Here is an 18,093-nt window from a genome sequence, read left to right as displayed (position 1 = left end):
ATTTTGTGACAGAGAACGCAAGATGAGGAAGAGAAAAGACAGCATGGAGTAAGACAGGCAGGCTATAAAAAAGATTCTTCATGCACATGCACTTACATGAAACACACACACACACACACACACACACACACACACACACACACACACACACACGGCCAAAATGAGCCAAGAGAATCTGAACATTTGAAAGTACTTAGTAAAGTTGCAGGGTTTCAGGGACCCTGTGGAGCAGTCTATGTGGTCAGGAGAAGCAATAGATGGAAATGGAGGTTTAGAAGGTGCAGACCTAGGATGGAGGGAGGAAGGGAGAAGTCTCCAAACATGGCCAGTTGGAAACAGTAGCTCCAGGTCACTGTACTGATCTTATATGTCACCACAAGGAAATGTTCGTGTTGAGAAGAAACTGCTTCCCTGAAATTTATTATTTCAATCCAATCACCTCACTGGCTGTTCTCTCATAGGCACCTTGGTTTCTTAATCATTATAAAATTGGGATCTGAACTTCTCAACAGCAGTCACTAGTATCAGGAGGCCAGGAGGAACTGCCATTGCCAAAGTAAGCCAGCACAGTTGGCCTTCTGAGCTCCTTCTCCTAAAGGCAGATGCGGGTCCCATTTGCTGTGGAGGCTGAGAATAGATGGGGTTCCAGGGAAGCAGATATGGTCCTTCCTCTCCGGTCCTTCCATCCGCCTGTGCCAGTCTCACATGCTAAATCCTGGTTCCTTAGCTGAGCCTCATTTCTCTGCATCCCTTCACAGCTCTGTAGATAACCACTCTTCTTGCAAACCTGCTGCTGGCCAGGCTGCAGCCTCTGCCATCCCATGACCGCCCAGGTGCCGGCTGCCTTTCCGACTCAGTGCACACTTGTCATAGTGTCATGGCTCAAACAAATTCCCCACCTTAAATACACCAGATCCTCCTGAACTCAGCTGAAAGGCTGCTTCCTGGAGCTAGGCAGATGGCTCAGTTGGTGAAGTACTTGAGGTACAATCCTGAAGATCCACGTTCCACCCCAGAGCCCGTGTAAAAACCTGGGCATGATGGCATGTGCCTATCACCCTAGTACTGGGAAGGCAGAGAAAGTAGGCTCCCTGAGGCTCACAGACCAGCCGTCTTAGTCTAATTGGTGAGCTCTAGGGCATAGTGAGAGACTCTGTCTCAAGATATAAGGTGGACAGTGCCTGAGTAACAGCTCTCACATTGGGCTCCTGCCTTCACTTAGACATAGATACAGTGCACATGTACTCCCAGGCATGAACCACCCCAAAGCCGCACAGCCAGAAACTGATGATGTTTTGGACTTCAGAGGAATTTTTGATGTGAAGTTGTTCCTCAAGTTTTCTGTGCTCCAATTCTGATTGACATGGGGAAATTCCTCGATGGTACACCCTGGCCTAACGGAGGAGATTCCCGCGCATGGACTGTGGCACTCAGAGTGGCTGGGTCTGGTGAGGGAGTGAGGAGCTGAGTGTGGTCTCAGAAGTTTATGGGAAAGGAGGCATGGCCCGTGAAAGCCTGTCCTGTCCCCTTTCACTTCTGTGAGGTGGGTAGACGTGGTAATCTGGCTCAAAGAACATACTGTCCCAACAGTGACAGAATGGTGCATTTGGTGACTTCTTGCCTTTTTGAAAAACAGTATGAAATGTTAGAGTGACCAGTTTGCAACTGTATTATTACTATGACATGAACAGATTCACATTTCCCATTTTCTACTAATTTCAATTTCGTTTCTGTGTATTAAGAAAAATAGAGTCAATGTTATATGCTTCCTTGACAGAGCACACCCATCCTTGCTTGTGTGGCCTTATTTCTTTCTGTGCACCGGTTTATCTCTTGTGTCATCTGGGATAATTAACTCCAAAACCTAGTTTTTCATGGAGTGTGCTCTAACCAAATCATGGAGAAAAATGAAGAGAACTCCGGGTCTCGGGAAGCAGAGTTGTTCTTCAGCAAGGGAAGCGCTCACATGTCTCTGAGCGAAAATGTCCCGCCCGCCCCTGGGTTTTATCTCATAGCTATTCTGCTAACTTCTGCATGTTTCCCATGCCCCGCATTCCCAGTGTTTTACGATTCTCATTCTCAAAATATTAGCTCCTAATGACCATTCTCTGGGAATGTTCTTCAGAACTTTCCCCATTCTTCACAGGGGGCCATGCACTCAGGGAGCATTGCTGCTTGCAAGGCTGCTGACCAGGAAGTGAGGTGGCAACGCAGATATCATCAGGGGTCACTGTATCTTATTCTGTTATGGCTGATACCTGTGACATTCAGGCCTGGATTTTGCCAGTTTGAACTAGAGTCTTGTAGGCATGTGTGTGGTTGATGGTTAGAGTAGGGAACAGATGGTACCTTCAATTTGTTTAATTGCAATAACATTTAATAAAAGGATTGCTTGCCAAAGCATGGGCAATGTGCAGAGGCCACAAGAAGTGGTGCACTGTGTTGGAGCAAGTAGAAGCTTCTTAAGTGATTACCCTTGGGGATTCTGAAAGAGGAGAGGGGATGATTCCTGGAATCTCCAGGGGGCTGTATGGAACCCATGAGGAGATGATCTCTCAAGGGAAGCTGTGATCATCCAGGGAGTGATGAATACAGCCAGTGGTGAAGGGTGGAGGAGGAGATAGGAGAGCTAGCACCTAGCCCTTGGGTGCCTTCCCCCTTTGTTCTCCTCCCCTATTGGAAGAGGAGACACTGGGAAACTCTTTGAGCAAATTCCTATAGAGCTGTGGGGAGTGGAGAGCAGATCTTTAAGAGTGGGTGAAAGGAAGCCATTCATAGCATATTCAGACTGGAAGAGACTTTGAGGGGCCTATGGATATAGCTCCTTCAACCTCTCCCCCAGATCCCTGTGAAATCTGGTGTGTTGATGCATGTCCGTATCCCCAGCACTCTGGAGGCAGGAGGATCGAGTTCAAGGTCATCCTTGGCTACACATCTAATTTGAGGCCAGCCTGGGCTACATGAGATAAGACAAGCCTGGGCTGCAGGAGAATCTATCTCAAAACAAAAACAAAGTAATTTAAAAGGAAATACTGCAGGAGACTTTGAAGCAGCTAGTTTCTATTTCACAGAAGAGAAAACAGAGCCACGGGTTAGTCTGTGGCAGCATTGGAACAAGTAGAAAACCTGCCCATCCTCGGTCCTGTGCCTTCTACTCATGCAGTAATGGATAGGGAAGGAAAACGAAGAGATGCAGGCAAGTTAGAGTTCAGTGCCAACTAACGATGGATGCTCTGATCCACATGACGTTAGAGGGATTTAAGCAAGCTCAGAATTTAATTATGATCGGCTGTGTGGTTAACAAATGTGTGTATTGATTGGAATAATAAAGACAGCATTTTATATTAGAGAGTGTCTGATTGTGCTTAGGCCTGACCCAGCCAGCTCAAATAGCATAGCTTCTATTTCTTATTGATTCTGGCCTGGCTGCTGGGCTCTCTGAGGTACAATCTCTAAGATTAATCATAAACGTAGGCTCTGTGGTGAAGACCATGCCATGTTTGGTTGCTGTGTTTCATCAGCACAGGCCAAGAAAGAGGTTTAATGTGTACACATACATATAATACTTATCTGAACATTGATTTACACATATGTGTATACAAGTGCAAGTAACCCTAGATACATAGGTTTGTTATTGCTAACAAAGAACATTGACCTTGGAATAATCCCTACATAATACCAAGAAGTCAGAAATAGTATTGATGCTTACTGTATTTCCTCTTCAGTTAAATACCTTGGGACATGAAGGTTCTAGAACACTGCCTTTATTTGCTTGAGTATTGGTGGAGTTGGAGGGTGGTGACTCATTATTCGTATTGTTCATTCATTCAATGCCATGAACAAGCACTTATTGAGCATTGATCTTATGTATGTCACTTAGTGAAGTACTGGGGATGGAGAAAGGAGACAGATGTGGTCCTTATGTCATTTCATTAGGGTTGACACAAGAGTCGTTTTAGTGACAAACATAGTGGGAACTAAGTCCTACAGTACCTATATACCCATCTCCTTTCCTGTGCAATTGATGACTGAAGATATGACTCTGCAATACAATGGATAACTGTTGGATATACTTGAAGTCGTCTTATTACTTGGTATAAAATGTGGAGGCTATTTAGTGGCCGGTGAGGTGAGGAGGGAGCATTGCTGGTCAACTCTGAGATTTCGACTCTATTTTCAATACTTCTCATGTTTGATTGTTCCTTGCAGACTTTAAAACAACCTATTTCTGAGGTCACTGGAAATTGCACTCATGTTAGAGCAGGGGGAGGAGGGCAGACACCCTTGGGTTGCTTTCTAAGTAATTTGAATCAAAAGAGACTCCTTATCTGCCTCTGAGCAGAGTAGATTCACATTCAATGAATAAATATCAGATGCCTGTTATTTGCTAGATGCTTTCAAGTAAATTGTTTAATATTCACAGTGACCCCGTGAGAGAATGATAATCCCCTTTTATAAGCAGGAAAATGAGGTGCAAGAGTTTTCTGTTTCTCCTGTCCCTTTTCTCCCAAGATAAGCAAGTGTCTAAGCCAAGTTTCAACCCCAACTCTTTAGACCTTAGAGCATTGTTTGCTTCACTGTGTCTTAAAACCCTATTTCTGTTTTGGTTGTATTAGTGAATTTTCTGTGACAAGTGCCTGACCAAAAGCTACATAAAGAAGGAAGGGTTGGGTTTTGTCATGGCAGCAAGAAATCTTGCATCTGTGTTAATCAGAAAGCAGAAAGAGAGAGAGAGAGAGAGAGAGAGAGAGAGAGAGATGTTCGTGTTTGGCCCTCTGTCTCCTTTCCCTTTTTATTCAGTATAGGACCCCACCCCATGGGATGTGGGCGTCTCTATTCAGGGTGGATCTTACATTATCAGCTAATTCTCTCTGGAAACAACCTCATAGACACACCCAGGGGAGTGTCTCCTGGGTGACTCCAAATCGAGCCATGTTGACTATGAAAATGAGCTATCACTTTTGTTTCATTTCCTGATATTCCCTGCTCACCTGTTAGCGGCATTATAGGAGTCCCACAACACACTGGGCATGCTCTTTGAGAGCCCTTAATATGTGACAGTGATTTCTGATTTGTCTGTCACGGCTTCTTGAAGACTGGATGCCATTCCATGTTGGGTGTCCTCTGGCATGTAGAAAATTTATTGATTAATATTTGTCAGATAAGTCAATTTTCAGAGAAGTTCTGACAAAGGGGCTTCACTCACATTTTATGGATAAATGAGGCGTATAGAGCTAACGAAAGTGATCTAGTATCTTGCTGTAGTTAGAATGAAGGCTCTAGTGGCTTGGGATACACGCAGACCATAGAAACAGCCTTTCTCAAGGCTAGGGCTGGGAGAGGGTTCAGTTGGTAAAGTGCTTCTTCAGAAATATGGGCACTAGAGTTCAGATTCCCTAGCACTCATAAAAAGCCAAGCATGGCAGGATGTACTGGAATCTCTACATTGGGGAGGTGGGTACAGGGGGCTCCCTAGAGCCTAAAGACCAGACAGCCTTCTTGGATTGTTAAGCTGTAGGTTCACTGAGAGACTCTTACTCCAAAAGTAAAGTGGCAAGTGATTGAGAACAATACTTGTTATTGACCCCTGGTATCCATCTGCACCTGTACTCATGCACACATGCACACACCCCTACACACGCATGCACATACATCTATGCACATATACACAAAAAAATGAAAAAGGGCTCAACACATGCCTATGAACTCTAAAGCTTTGCCCTTTCTGCTATAATCCAATGTTATGGGTTTTTCAGAGGTGCTCTGTTGGGGGCTTTAGTGGCTTAGACTATACTCAGGCTAAAGAAACAGCTGTTCTCATCAATATCAATATTTTTTATTTAGTCCAGCACAGGCTGTTTTTCTGCAGCCCAAAACTTCACTTTCTGAAAGATGCCTGAGGATTGAGTGATCCATCTCCTATCCTTGCGCTCTCTTGTCCTTCTAGCATCTTTGAGTTCCTTTCCAGTTGAGTCTTTCCTGCTTCTCTACTCTTCTTTGATCATCCCATTTATTTTCCTTACCCATCCCCCTCCTAATAGTCAGGCAGAAGCCAATAATTTTTATTAACACTTGAAAACGCTATTTGGCTGCTAAAGCACACAATTGCCTTAATCGGCTACAAAAGGGTAATAATCAGAATCAGGTTTCAAAAGGTTTGGCTTTCAGAGGGACTACCCACACTGTCCTTGGAGGCATATAAATTAATTATAATTAAGAACCATGTGCAGATGGTAGAAGAGAAACGTTAAACAATTTCTCTCTCTTTTCCTGCAGAATATTAAAGGAAAAAAAATCATCAGTGGTTACTTACCGTGAGAGCGTAGCTGATCATCTGTGTTTGTCTTAAAACACAAGTGTGTGAAGTGATGTATAGTCCTTCATTAGTTATCTGTACAACTCTCTACTGAGAACTTGGGTGCAGGCAGAATCGACACCTGTCTGTTCACAAAGCAGGGAAAGGCTCAGGTAGAAAACCCTTCATTTGACTACTGGAAGTTCACGTAGTAGAGGCTCATGTGGTCAGACAAGCTGATGGAGGGAGGGCAAGAAGGCACTAACTCAGTAGAGTAAGGAGGGCATGTCAGAAATACCCTGCAGAGCCACTTTGGCCCTTGGCAGGGATGGGGCAGATTGCTGTGGGGTATCTGAGGAGCTGGTGGCTCCTCTCCTGAATTATGAGGATTTGGTTGTTTTCTTTCTGGGCATCTATTGCTCATATCTTTTCCTTCCTGTCCATCTCCGTTGCTGTTCTCCACCACATACTTCTCCAGAAGCAACTTGACTTAGGGTCTGTTTTCACTTGTTTGCTAGTTCCATCATCTGTATCTGTGGTGTCTGTGACCTGTTGACACTCATTCTCCACAGGAGTATACTTATGTAAGTATAGTACTAGGCAGCTGCGAGTCCTGCTTATGGCCATGTAGGCCACACACTTTAAACACAGGTTTGGCATGTTTTAAGATATTCGGGTCAACCTGGCATTCTTCACTGGCTACAGAGGGGTTCAGTCTCAGTAGCTACCCACACTTCCCAGCTTCTCATGCTGTTCCTCTCTAAAGACAAAGTAGGGTCAGGGAGCCTCAAATCCCTGAAGAGGAATGGATGGTGGTGATACAGCAAGAGGAAAGTGATAGACAGATCTCAGACATAGCTCAACCCAAAACAAATGTTGGCTCCTTTTATATCTTATTTGTATATATTTAGCTGATTTTTTAGTAGGTAGATAACCCTAAGCACCTAAAATTTTTATATCATCATCATCATCCTCATCCTCATCCTCCTCATCCTCATCCCTGTGAGTATGGGTTATGTATATATAATGGGCAGAGGATAACACTTTTGGTATAGGCTCTCACAACCATGGGTTCTGGGGATCAAACTCAGGTCATCAGGCTTGTATGGCAAGCACCTTTACCCACTTAGCCATCTTGCTGGCCCCCTACATACATTTTAGAGATTGAAACTGGATTTGCAAACATGCAAAATATGTAAATGCCATTGGAAATGGATATTGGCCTTGTTCTTCATAATGGCATCTGACAGTGCAGGCTAACCATCTGTGCTACCCACACTGCCTGCTTCATATGCCTAGTGAACACATCTGTTGCCCAAATTGAGTATTCTGACTCAAGAACACCAATTCAATGTTCTCTGTCTCTGTCTGTCTGTCTGTCTGTCTGTCTGTCTGTCTCTCTCTCTCTCTCACACACACACACACACATGAGGGAGGTCAATAGTTATTTTCATTGAAAGGCTCAGTTTTTGTTTGATTAGGCCTGTCCTTTGTCCTTTGTTTCATGCATTTTCTTTTTCAGTCTGGCTTCAAACTCACTAGGTAATGGAGACTAACCTTGAACACCTGATCTTCTTGTAATATCTCCCCAGTGTAAGGGATTATAGATGTCTATCACCATGCCTGGTTTTACACTACCAAGGATTGAATCCAGATCTTCATGCATACCAGACAAGCACTTGCCAACTGAGCCACATACCCATCCTCCTGGTCTAGATCCTTAAGATTCAAAATTCCAACTTTAAAGACTGAAAGGAAGGCTCAGTGGTTAAGAGCACTTGTTGCTCTTTCATAGGACACAGTTAAGTTTGCAACACACCACATGTTGGTACACAACTACTTATAACCCTCGTTTCAGGGGGATCTAATGCCCTCTTCCCTCTGTGGATGCTACATGTATGTGGTGCATAGACATACATGCAAGCAAACACAAACATAGCAAAGATCTTAAAAAAAAAATCTAACTTAAAGCCCCAAATTAACTTGGAACTTAAAATTGCAGAAGTATGTTAATGAACAGATTCTTTTGGTTCCATTTTATAGACTTGGGTTAAATGTATGTTGGTTCATGACTCATGTGAGTTATTAGTTCAGACAATGATGTCTTCTGCAATGGAATTTTCAAATTTTCTCCATAGAGGTTTTCTTAGGATACTTCCTTATTAATTCTTAAAGAATTCACAGTTGTCTTTGCTGTTACGAATATTATGTTTTCTAGTTGGTTAGAAGAAAAGTATTGATTTTTTCTAATAGGACCATTTATCTACAAGCCCTGCTGAGCTCATAGTAATTCAAGCAATTCTTATGTTCAACCAGATTTTCTACGTAGATAACTATATTCTTAATGAAATGCCATTTTTCTTCTTTTCTCTCTTATTTTTGAAACCTAACCTTGTGGTGCTGATGTGGGCATTGAGCATGATAAAGAAGCACTCTCCCACTGACCTACAGCTCTAGTGCTTTCAAAATCTTTTGAAACAGAGCCTCACTAAGTATCAGGCTGGCAATGGGATTTATAAAGTAGCCCAGAGAAACCTTGAACTTGAAATTCTCCTGCCTCAGGTTTCCAAGTAGCTGGAATTATAAGCTTATACTGCCAGACCCAGGCAAACCTTTCATTTTCTTGATTTATTTTATTAGTATTTCTAGTAACTCTAAAAAATTAACCTTGCACCTTCTCAATGTCAAAGGGAAGGAGATCAAAGGTTTTTGGTGTGTAGCTTTCAGGAGAAATCTTGGGATCTACTTTCTATCATCAAAGAATTTTCTTTGTTTTAATTTTAATGTTTTAATTTTCTTTGTTTAAATGTTTCATCTTTTTTGCTGTGACGAGGTATTCCAATTCATGTAATGTGCTTTCTTCATTGTTTTCAGATTATCATGTCTATGTCTCCTTCGGTCTTTTAGTATATTTTATTTTTGCCTTTATGTTCATATGTGAAAGAAGCCTATAATCATTTTTCCTTTTTCTCTCTGAATCTTTAACTTTTATCTTGGCAAGGATGGAGTAGGGGTGGTGGAGGCTGCTGGGTGCAAACTGGAGGAGTTGAGATAAAGCTAGGTGTGATTTTACTATGTTCTGATGTGGATCTCAATAACCAGTTGTCATTCTATTAAGCATACTCAGCATATTTTCATACTCCATTTCTTATTTGATATTTTATTAAATATTGTGCATTAGGTTTAAGAACAAGTAATTTTCAGAATATTTTCTTTCATTATTTTATAGTTTCTGCTTTATATCTTAAGTTCATGTTTTAAGATATATGTTTCTTTTACATTTTTTCATTTTTGTCTGTTTATTGCTCATCTCACAACTTTGTCATTGTCATTTAAAGGTTCATTTTGGGTCTGGTCATGTCTGTGGTTATGTCTGGTTATGTCTGTGGTCACATCTGTGGTCACATATGTAGTCATGTCTGTGATCACATCTGTGGCAGTGTCTGTGGTTACATCTGTGGCTATGTCTGTGGTTATGTCTGTGGTCACATCTGTGGTCATGTCCGTGGTCACATCTGTGGCAATGTCTGTGATTATGTCTGTGGATATGTCTAGTTATGTCTGTGGCTATGTCTGTGATTATGTCTGTGATTATGTCTGTGATTGTCTGTGATTATGTCTGTGGTTATGTCTGTGATTGTCTGTGATTATGTCTGTGGTGATGTCTGTGATGATGTCTGTGGTGATGTCTGTGATTGTCTGTGGTTATGTCTGTGGTTATGTCTGTGGTTATGTCTGTGATTGTGGTTATGTCTGTGATTGTGATTATGTCTGTGATTGTCTGTGATTATGTCTGTGATTATCTGTGATTATGTCTGTGGTGATGTATGTGGTTATGTCTGTGGTCATGCCAGTGGTCATGTCTGTGGTTATGTCTGTGATTATCTGTGATTGTCTGTGATTATGTCTGTGGTGATGTCTGTGGTTATGTCTGTGATTGTCTGTGGTTATGTCTGTGATTGTGATTATGTCTGTGATTGTCTGTGATTATGTCTGTGATTGTCTGTGGTTATGTCTGTGGTTATGTCTGTGATTGTGGTTATGTCTGTGATTGTGATTATGTCTGTGATTGTCTGTGATTATGTCTGTGATTATCTGTGATTATGTCTGTGGTGATGTATGTGGTCATGCCAGTGGTCATGTCTGTGGTTATGTCTGTGATTATCTGTGATTGTCTGTGATTATGTCTGTGGTGATGTCTGTGAATGTCTGTGATTATGTCTGTGATTGTCTGTGGTTATGTCTGTGGTGATGTCTGTGATTATGTCTGTGGTGATGTCTGTGATTATGTCTGTGGTGATGTCTGTGAATGTCTGTGATTGTCTGTGGTTATGTCTGTGATTATGTCTGTGGTAATGTCTGTGAATGTCTGTGATTGTGTCTGTGATTGTCTGTGGTATGTCTGTGATTATGTCTGTGGTTATGTCTGTGGTTATGTCTGTGATTGTCTGTGGTATGTCTGTGATTATGTCTGTGGTTATGTCTGTGGTTATGTCTGTGATTGTCTGTGGTATGTCTGTGATTATGTCTGTGGTTATGTCTGTGGTTATGTCTGTGATTGTCTGTGGTTATGTCTGTGATTGTGATTATGTCTGTGATTGTCTGTGATTATGTCTGTGATTGTCTGTGATTATGTCTGTGGTGATGTCTGTGGTGATATCTATGATTGTCTTTGGTTATGTCTGTGGTGATGTCTGTGATTATGTCTGTGATTGTCTGTGGTTATGTCTGTGGTGATGTCTGTGAATGTCTGTGATTATGTCTGTGATTGTCTGTGGTTATGTCTGTATTATGTCTGTGGTGATGTCTGTGATTATGTCTGTGGTGATGTCTGTGATTATGTCTGTGGTGATGTCTGTGAATGTCTGTGATTGTCTGTGGTTATGTCTGTGATTATGTCTGTGGTGATGTCTGTGGTGATGTCTGTGATTATGTCTGTGGTAATGTCTGTGAATGTCTGTGATTGTGTCTGTGATTGTCTGTGGTATGTCTGTGATTATGTCTGTGGTGATGTCTGTGGTTATGTCTGTGATTGTCTGTGGTTATGTCTGTGATTGTGATTATGTCTGTGATTGTCTGTGATTATGTCTGTGATTGTCTGTGATTATGTCTGTGGTGATGTCTGTGGTGATATCTATGATTGTCTTTGGTTATGTCTGTGGTGATGTCTGTGATTATGTCTGTGATTGTCTGTGGTTATGTCTGTGGTGATGTCTGTGAATGTCTGTGATTATGTCTGTGATTGTCTGTGGTTATGTCTGTATTATGTCTGTGGTGATGTCTGTGATTATGTCTGTGGTGATGTCTGTGAATATGTCTGTGATTATGTCTGTGGTGATGTCTGTGATTATGTCTGTGGTGATGTCTGTGAATGTCTGTGATTATGTCTGTGATTGTCTGTGGTTATGTCTGTGGTGATGTCTGTGATTATGTCTGTGATGATGTCTGTGGTTATGTCTGTGATTATCTGTGGTGATGTCTGTGGTGATGTCGGTGGTGATGTCTGTGATTATGTATGGTTATGTCTGTCTTTTGTACTGCATTTCATTGATTTCCTCATTCTTTCCTTTCTGTTGTCATTGGTTTTGTTTTATTTAATTTTTATTGAAAAATCATAAAATATATTCTGGTCATGGTTTCTCCTCCTATCTCCATCCTACCCACCTAGCTGCCTCCATGCCTTCTTTCTTTCTCTAATTAGAAAACAAACAGGCAAATAAAAAAGCAAACAAATCTGAATTTTAAAAGAATGAAAAAGCACAAGAAACACACACACACACAAACACACACACACACACACACATCACACACAAAGCGAGAGAGAGAGAGAGAGAGAGAGAGAGAGAGAGAGAGAGAGTTGGAAATCATAATATACAAGCAATATGAGACCAAAAAATCTACAAAACAAAAACATTTAGTTGATTTATTCTTTGAGAATTTCATAGATTATATTTTGATGATATTCTTTGCTCTCTGTTAATTCCTCTGAGATCCTCTCCCACCTCCCTACCTTCCCAACTTCATGCATGTTCTCTATTCTGAGAAACAAACTTTAAGCCCTGGGAGACCCTCTTGTGCTGACTGTTCCTGAGCAGGAGGCCTGCCCTGGAGTGTGCTTCAAACATCTGGTGTCACTCTGTTGAAGAAAGCTGAGCTCCTCCTCCTCCCAGCAGCTGTAAATTGCAGATACATTCTTGGCTAGGCATGGGACTTCATGCCCACGCCCCCTGCTCAGTGCTGGGATTTTCTCTGGCCTGAACATGTGTCCCATCACTGTCCCTGTGAGTTCATGTGTGTGTTTGCCCTGTTGTATCTCAAAAGGGCTGTTTCCTTGAAGTCATCTACCAGTTGAGGCTCCTACAACTGTTCCTCTCAGGGTTGATTGAAATATTAGTTACAATTAATAGCATTTTATTTTCTTAGAAATGTATTAAAACTATAGTTTTCTTTCCAAATGCTCTTGAAATTTTGATACTTGAGATTTTCATTGTTATCCTGCAAAATGGCTTGTATTTCAGTTTTCCTTTACTTCCTCTTTAACCTTAGTTTGTAAGTCTCTTTAAAAGTTTTAAATATGTGACTTAAAAAATATTTCAAAGCCAGACATGGATAAATATCTGTGAGTTCTAGGCCAGCCTGGTCTAATGTAGTGAGTTCCAGGACAGCCAGGGCTGTATAGAGAGCTCTTAACTCAAATAAATCAAATTAAAACATAATTTTATTTCCCATTAAAAAGCATTTTAAAAGTGACAATTGTTACATTTTGATAGAATTTATTAGTGTATTGTAATTTAAGAATAGTATGTATTCTCTTAAGAATATTTATAGGTATTTGAATCAATTCAAGCTTTTTGCTCACACTTAACAATCTTTTATGTATTACTTAATAGAATATTTTATCTGTTGAATTTATGGGTTTTTCCCTCATGGAAATTTTAGCTGCACTTTTCTACATGGCAACTTGTATTTTTAGATTCATTCATATGTACTCAGGATTGTGTATCATCCTAGTGCCCATGTGACAGTTATTATCTTTTGATGGTTTTATTTTTGGCTTTTGTCTTGGTATAATGTTGAGATGCTCACATTGACCTTCAAAAAGGTTACACTCATGTTTTCCACAGTGAAGGCCACTATGTTTTCCCTACCTTTTTAGGTAGTAGGTTTTAAAGCACCAAAGCTTTCTAGCTTTACTCTTAGCGTTGGAAACTCCTGAGTCTGAAGCATGGCTCTGATGCTCTTTTATTAGACACAGTCTCCTTCTGTAGACCAGGTTGGACTCAATCCTTCAGTCTTCCTATCTCAACTCCCTGAGTGCTGGGATGGCAAGCATGTGCAATGACATCTGTCTAGTTCCCAAGCTCTTAACCCCTGGTTGACCACTGTCTGTCATATTCCCATCAAGGTCTCTTTTGACAGAGTGACTTCAGATAACATCCTGATTGGGTAGCACTTTGGCAACTTTGGCTTAAAATTTTCTTAAAATTTCCTACAAAATCACATTTCATACCTTTTATTAGAGTTATCGTGGGACTCAGTTTTCTCTAAGGAAAGTGTTGACCCATCTCCTCAACCAGATGTAGGTAGAGGCTGTTAGAAGCAAGTGTAGGCTGCCTCTTGTGAGCACCATGCACCTTAAAGCAGGAAGCCTTTGGCATTGCTCACCCAGAACAAATGTCAAGGAAGCAGAGAGCTGAAAGAGTGGATGGTCAATCTAATCCTGCTGCCTTCTTGCTGATTCTATTTGTACCCCTTTCATGCATGAATTTAAAGTATGATTTGAGGACATTGAGCTTCAGGATATTCACTCATTATTGGCTCCTAGGCTGAATGGATCCTGAATTCAGCTACATGACCAGGATGCTGTCAGTGGAGTCAGCTGTTACTCTGAGGACATGCTGTGACATCTTTTTCAGAAAGTTGTATCTAAAGAGAATGGATATCTTCTGCCCCATGTACAGTCACGCTGAACATCCCCCTTAGCCTTTGTCTGACATTCTTTCACCCCACTTCTCACATGCTCACTTGGCGCTGTTGTAAATAGCTAGACTCCTTGAACAGCTTCAAAAAGCTTAACAGTAACACCCTTTGCATCTGCAGAGTACTTTCTAGTCTTCAAAGGGCTTCCATATACATATTATCATTTGATCTTCACAACCCCTTCCGGGGTGTAGATTAGGCCCATTATCCTGATTTTACCAATGACAAAATAGACAACATCAATTAGGTGACTGTCTCACCCTAATGCACTTTGTTAATATGACACTAATTGAAAGCCAGGTTAGTAATTTCATTCACTCACTCATTCATTTGTTCATTCTCTCTTTTATCTACCTGTACTGAGGCACTCCCAGAATGGAAAAAGAAAGGCTTTTAGATAAATTGGATAAACTTGGCTAGGAAGTTCAATTTGCTATATGATCTTGGTTATGTGTTAAACCTCCAGACCTCTTTTCTCACTTATCACTCACTTATAACATAACATACAACTTACAACTTACAGTGTTTTTATAGGAATCAAGTAATGCATGAAAATCTTTTGTCAATCATAGTATCTGTCACACAGTAGGGAAACTATTTGAAATACAAACTGTTATATATCACAGTTTTATGTATGATCTAATGTAATGGTAAAAGCCTATAATTGGCTATAGTTGATAGAATCTATCCTGTTTATGGTATATGAGTCAGTGCTACATCCCAAGAATGTAAATAGAAATGAGACAAGACATTTCTTTTATGTCTGTAGCTTCTCTTAGATGATGATCCTGAATGGTAAAACATGTGTTCATGACATCCTCAGCATGAAACTAATGGTCAAAACTTATGTCCAAGATTGGGATATAGCACGATTATAGACCATGTGCTTAGCATGTGCAAGGTCTTGGATTCAATTCCCACTGCTGGAGGCAAAAAGGAAATTAGGGGAAAACATTGTCTTTACAGTAGTCGGTACTCACTACAAGATGGCTAACCTCAGAGATCTGTTTGTGAGGAGGTCATCTATTGGTTAAGATGGGCAGATGCACTGTCATATAAGTGTACTAAACCATCCCAAGCATTAGGTAGACCTCATGGGCTTTGGTGAGAAGTCAAAGGACATGCTTCCCAGTTCTCCTTGGGAGGGTAAAATAAAATGGAGAAGAGGGAACAAATGCCAATGAGCAGGGCATTCAGTGCAGTCTTGGTCTGTCTGAAGAAGAGCACAGCATTATTTATATTGCACCACACACTTTCTCTCAACTGCTCCCCAACCCCCGTGTCTGAAATTGAGTTTGCATTCAGAGCTCTTTCTCTGTGCAGCTCCTGGTCCCTCTGTCACTGTTATCTCCCATAATGTATTACTTTGTAAAGAGCTCTGTTCTATCCTGAATATGGAGGAGACACTTGGTAAAACTAGATCCTATTCGCTGAATGTCACCACTAGCCATTGTGTAAAAGAGTATAATATATTGTGTGAGAGAAAATAGAGGAACATGAGAGATGTTTAAAGAGAGCAAATAAAAGCATGAAACAGAAGAGCATCGGGTGCATTTAAAGTTAATAAACTGTTGTGGCAGAGTGGGACACTTTTAAATTTGAAGAAATCTAATTTAGGGACTTGTAACCATAGGATTAGAATCTCACTGGAATGAAGCTTGTGGATAGATTTAGCCAAATTCTAAATGTCTGGGTTCTCATTGAAAATCAGCCCTTAGAATTGAGCATGTATATTTCCCATCTCTTTGAGATATTAATTCCAACTGTCTCCCACTGACTATTTGGTGCTACTCAATCTCTGGATCCCATTGCCTTTCTTTAAACACCGAGAAGGAGGTGCTCAGTCCCCAGTTATCCTGGCAGACCAGCCATCAGCATGGGCTTTTGGAACCTATGGAATCATTCCTCATTTCTACAGGAACAGGGAGACCAGGAAGCTGTCAGGAGTGAGCTTTGGTGGGTGTGAACTATTGAGACACTCACATTATGTCTTTCGGGAGAAGCGAGGCAATCGACCCACGTCTCCGCTTGGCAATGCTGAAGGATGGCTGCTATAAGGGCAAGAGTTCCAAAAGGCTCTCTGCCAAGAGCTGGATTGGATTTTGTGCTTCCTCAGCCACAAAATGTCCCGGCATCTCACTCCCAAATCACTAATGCCCTTTGTGGTCAGTCTGCTCAGCTTGAATACTTCCTCATCTTTCTTTGTTCAATACCTTCATTATCATTTTTTTCTTTTTGTTAGCCAAATTCTCAAATTTTTAGGTGCCTAACATATCCCCCCCACCTCTTTTGGTTTTTCTGTTTTTTGTTTTTAGTTGAAAAAGCAGGAGAGATTAAACGACGTTTTCATGTTTGATAGAGAAATGAGAGTCTCTTCTAGATCTGGGTACAGCTGGTAGGCTGTTTTCTTGGAGAACAATGCTATATTAATCTATTTGCATTCTGGTATTGTAACATCATTAACCTTGGAGGATTACATAACCATCCTGAGCTTCAGTTTTTCCATTTGAGAAATGGAAATAAAATGTCTAATTTGTAGAATTTGCAAGAGAAGTAAAGAGATTACACATGAGGAGAATACCTTCCAGTACACAGTGTCTAATACTGTACAATAAACGACCATTTAAAGCAAAGCAACACAGACAGAGCCCTTTCTCGTAAAATAAGAGGCACTTAGAGCGAATGATGGGAAACATAAAGAAAAAACGACTAGGCTCATATTCTTCAGAGACCTGCATCTTTAGTCTGCTGTGTGGTATGTGATTTAGGAGCCTTTGTGGAAATAAAGAGGGAGGGACTCTTTGTAGGAAGAAGGCAGTGAGTTGTACACAAACATATAGGCCATCCTTTCAGGAAGTTATGGCTATAGACTGTCATCAGAAATAAAAGAACTATCCTCAAAGTTGACACTCCATGATGCCAACTATGAGTAGTATTTGCTTGTTTGTGTATTTTGATGCATAAAAAGGTCAGGATGATACTGTTTCTTGTAATACAGTAATCAATGATGCGGAAAGCAGTGTGGGGTGTATAGTGTCATAGAATACAAGTTAGAATATGAAAATCAGAAGATTGGGTTCAAGATTGCTTTGAGTGGGGCTAGAGATGTGGCTCAGCATTTATGGACACTTGCTGCTTTTGCAGGGGACTTGAGTTCAGTTTCCAGCACCCACATTGGAAGCTTACAATCATTTGTAGTAACTCCAGTTCCATGAGATTTGATGCCTCTCCTGGACTCGGAGGTACCTGCACACAAGTAGTATATACTCACAAAGACACACAGACATACAGTCTCTCTCTCCTCTCTCTCTCTCTCTTTCTCTCTCTCTCTCTCTTTCACACACACACACACACACACACACAAAATGGAATCTTATTTTTTTAAGGTTTCTTCACTTAATTTGTTAAGTCTTGGGTGGGTCCCTTAACTTCATTGACCCTTGGCATCAACATATATAAAATGAGATACTAATATTCCTTTTATTTTTTCCCCTGCTGAGTGATTGTAAAGATCAATTAAAATTGAGTACCCATGTGTTGCTTCTCCAATTTAATGTTAAGAAAGATTCTAAAAGGGAAACACTGAAGGCTGTCACTCTCTGGGAGGCAAACACGAGGTCCAGGCAACAAGAACATGGGATCTCCATGCCTGGAGCTTGCTGGGTTCATCTTATCCAGGCCGTGTTTTGTGGCCAGCCTCTGCTGAGCCCCCTTTGCAGATCACTTGGCCTGGTCTTTGCCAAGGGCAGCTCAAGGATGGCTATAACTAGAGTGCCAGGGGTCCTGGCAACAGCAACCCCCCTCCTGCTGTCTCCAGT

The 18,093-nt window shown here is 41.2% G+C and overlaps 1 protein-coding gene across 3 annotated transcripts in view; it reads left to right on the top strand.

Moving 5' to 3' along the window:
* Grin2b (glutamate ionotropic receptor NMDA type subunit 2B) overlaps positions 1-18,093 on the top strand; it is a 446,827-nt gene that overhangs the window by 113,008 nt on the left and 315,726 nt on the right. The gene's annotated exons all lie outside the window — the stretch shown is intronic.

Source organism: Onychomys torridus, chromosome 3 (assembly GCF_903995425.1).
Source record: "Onychomys torridus chromosome 3, mOncTor1.1, whole genome shotgun sequence".
NCBI lineage: Eukaryota > Metazoa > Chordata > Mammalia > Rodentia > Cricetidae > Onychomys > Onychomys torridus.
The sequence above is the reverse complement of the archived record's forward strand: the minus strand, read 5'-3'. Positions and strand labels throughout refer to the sequence as shown.